Here is a 4,046-nt window from a genome sequence, read left to right as displayed (position 1 = left end):
TTGCCAGGGCAGGCCATGAAGACCCGCCTGGTGTGGGGAGAGATTTCTGAGAGCCTAGTCAGGAGTAACTCCTGAGCTTCACCAAGTGTGCTCCCCAAAAGAAAATTATTTGGAACAACAAATGCCCATGAATAGCTAAAGCAATCCTTAGGGAAAGGATGATGGAAGGCATCACTTTCTTCAACTTTAAATTGTATTATTAAGCTATTGTCATTAAAACATCATGATATTTAAATAAAGACAGATCCTCAGATCAATGAAAAATACTGGAGTATTCATAAAATGAACCCCAGGCATACAATCAATTAATCTTTTATAAAGGGACAAAACAAGTGGTGTTGGAACAACTGGTCAACAAGATGCAAAAAAAAGTGAACTCAGACCTCTCTTTAACACTATGCACAAAGGTCAAATCAAAATAGATTAAAGATCCTGATATCAGTCTACGGCCATACCACCTTGAACATGCCTGATCTTGTCTAATCTTGGAAGCTAAGCAGGGTCAGGCCTGGTTAGTACTTGGATGGGAGACCACCTGGGAATACCAGGTGCTGTAGCCTTAGAAAAAAAAAGAAAAAAAAAGATCTTGATATCAGACCCGAAACTACAAGGAATAGAGAAGAAAACATAGACAAAATACTCCATGACATTGAGACTAAAGACAACTTTAAGGATGAAAGAACCACTGTCCAAATAATTGGAAGCAGAGATAAATTAAATTACATTATATTGAGAAGTTTCTGCATTTCAAAGGAAACAGTGACTAGAATACAAAGACTAATGACAGAATGGGAGAAACTTTTCACCCAATATCCAACTGATAAGGGGCTAATATCTGAGATATACAAGGTACTGACAGAACTTAACAAGAAAATAATTTAGCTCCATCAAAAAATGAGAAGAAATGAACAGACATTTCTTTAAATAAGAAATACTGATTGTCAAAGCCACATGAAAATTTTCTCCACGTTTGCAGGGTGATGCAAATTAAAAAAAACACAATGAGGTATCGTCACACCAACTGACACACTGACACACAACACAAAAACATAGGAATAGAGGTGGTGTTGATGTGGAAAAAAGGGCACTATTACTAATGTTGGAAATGCCACCTAGTCCAGCCTTTTTGGAAAACTGGAAATTGAGTTCCCGTATTATTCAAGTACCATTTCTAGAGATTTACTCTAGGAACACAAAATCAAAATACAAAAATGCCTTCTGTATGCCTATGTTCATCACAGCACTATTTGCAATGGTCAGAATCTGGAAACAACCCAGGAGTGAAAACAATCCTGAAAACAAATGAGTGGCTTAAGAAAGTGGCTAAAGATGTGGTATTTTACACAATGGACAACCATGCAGCTATTTTGAAAAATGAAATCATGAAGTTTGCCTACACATGGATGGACATGGTGATTATTATGCTGAGTTAAATGAGTCAGAGGGAGATGGATAGACATAGAATAATCTCACTCATCTGTGGGATATTAGAAAAATAAGTCAAAGCTTGGTAATAATATCCAGGGACAATTAGAAATAAAGATCAGGAGTATCAGTCTGTGGTAAGAAACTTGCCATAAAGACTATTGAGAAACGGTTCTACTACAACAATTCTAATTGGAACGGATCACTCTGTACTGGGTGCTGAAAGTGGATAAAATGGCATTAAGGACTCCTCTTATTTTTTGCTTGTTTCATTTTAGCCCCATTTTATTTATTTTTCTTTCCTTCAAACAGAACCACATAATTTGAACCATCTTGTTCCGCCTCACAAATTGAGGGGGAAATAATGGAGGGTACCAAGACCAGACAGTCATATGAACATTAAGTAGAAATAAAAAATGATCAGACTTGAACACCAACTCCAAAGCCAACTACAACAGAATTGATACCCAATCTACAACATGCTAGACAAAGACAAAGAAGGGACCACTTATACTAGCAAACCAGGGGGTATAGGAGGGGGATACATGCTGGGAACAGGGGTGGAGGGAGGACAACATTGGTGGTGGGAATGCCCCTGATTCAATGTTGCTATGTACCTAAAAAATTAGTGTGAAAGATTTGTAATTCACTTTGGTCAAAATAAAAATTTAAAAAAATGACATGCATGACACCGCCTCATTAGCAATATTGCAAACCACAGTGTCAAAAATGAGAGAGAGAGGAGAGAGAGAGAGAGAGAGAAGAAAAATCTTGCTCCAGAGACAGGCAGGGATCGGGTATTAAAAGGAAATGTGGACGGAAAGTTTCATTGGTAAATTGTGGTGTACATTTTATGACTGAAACCTAACTACAATTATTTCTGATACCACTATCCTTAAATACAGCAATTATATGGAAAATGAGTGATCCATTCCCTCTAATATTAGGCATATTTTTATATTTATATGCTTATGTTTAAGTATCATACTCTTTTACAAGATAACAAAAAGCTTATTTTCATTTAGATAATTATTACCCTAATGGTAACAATGGATGTAAGTTATTGGTTTTTTTCTTTGTTTGTTGGGCCACACCTAACAGTGCTCAGGGCTTACTCATGATTCTACCCTCAGGAATCATTCCTGTCACCTATATAGGGTGTTTGGGATCAAGTGTGGTTTGACTGCCTATAAGGCAAGTTCCTTCTACATTGTGCTATCTTTCCAGCTATAAGAACTATAATAAAAATTCAATAAGAGATTATATTGAACCTTTGAACAATTTGAAAGAATAATTTTATGACTTTATAATTCTTTTTGTGCAAAATTTAGCTTTATTTAATTGTGTAACAGTGTGCTTGTTGCAGAAAATCTGGAGAGTTCATAGAAGCACAAACTGTATATTGTGTTTTAAAGAAATAGTTTGAGTTTGGTTTAATCTACCTGATTAAGTATATATTCTGGAATTTATTGTAGAATAATAGGTCACTGTGCTTTTCCAAGACCAAACAGTCGTATGAACATTGAGTAGAAATAAAAAATGATCAGACTTGAAGACTAAATCGTTTGCCAACTACAACAGAATCGATACCCAATCTACCACAGACTAGACTCTGAAGGGACCACTTATACTAGCAGCCTGTGGGCAAAGGCGGGCAATATAGGATGCATGCTGAAGAGAAGATAACATTGGTGGTGGGAATGCCCCTGGTTCAATGTCACTATGTACCTGAAAAACTACTGTGAATGATTCGTAATCTACATTAGTCAAAATAAAAATTATTAATATACTAAAAAAAGAAAAAATAAGTAACTGTGTTTTCAAGATACATAGAATATTGAAAATTTCTGAACTTTGTGATGCAAAAGTTCACATGTTTTAAAAGTGATCTATTTATAGAGTTTAGACTTCTGAATTTAAAAATCAATTCACTATAATATGGTGGATATTTGATATTTATTTTATGATATTAGAGATTATCTTTTAATATTTGCTAAGTGATGATGTTGGTATCAGCAGCAAATTACATTTTTGTATGTATGTATCTGGTATATTTGTTATATCATGTATTGAATTTATTAACATTTTCGCTTTGTCCTCCTCTTTCTTTTTTTATTTTTGTTTTCTGGTTCTATGGTTAATATATCACTTCTGGCAATGCTAGGGGGACCATATGGAATGTCAGGGATTGATCCTGAGTTGGCTTCATGCAAGGTAAGTGCCTTGGCTTTGTACTATCTCTTTTACTTTAACTGTGACCCTTTTCTTCATATTTATACAACTGATATGTGGCATGTGATTGACCTCACATGGGGAAGCATTGAAATGTGATCCACCCAGTCTCACTTTATACAAGAAAGGAGATAAATACAGACTTGAATATTGACAAGACTGTCAATATTTGACTCCGAGATCAAAACCTACATGTTGATCTTCAACTTCTTACGATACTGCCACAAATTTCTACTCATTTTCAATCAATTGCAGGTTTTTGGTTACTGGTAGGCTGAGATATATCTGAGAAGGACACAGCTTCATATGTAGCTCAAAGCTTATGTCTTGTACCAATCAGTTCATAGGACAGGGGTGGCAAACACGCGGCTCTTAAGCTGCATGCGGCT

The 4,046-nt window shown here is 35.6% G+C and overlaps 1 pseudogene; it reads left to right on the top strand.

Annotated features, from left to right (window-relative positions):
* The first annotated feature begins 441 nt into the window (after window positions 1-441).
* On the top strand, window positions 442-560 carry LOC126007958 (uncharacterized; annotated as a pseudogene).
* Window positions 561-4,046: the final 3,486 nt, after the last annotated feature.

Source organism: Suncus etruscus, chromosome 4 (assembly GCF_024139225.1).
Source record: "Suncus etruscus isolate mSunEtr1 chromosome 4, mSunEtr1.pri.cur, whole genome shotgun sequence".
NCBI lineage: Eukaryota > Metazoa > Chordata > Mammalia > Eulipotyphla > Soricidae > Suncus > Suncus etruscus.
This window is presented reverse-complemented; position numbering and strand designations above follow the sequence as displayed.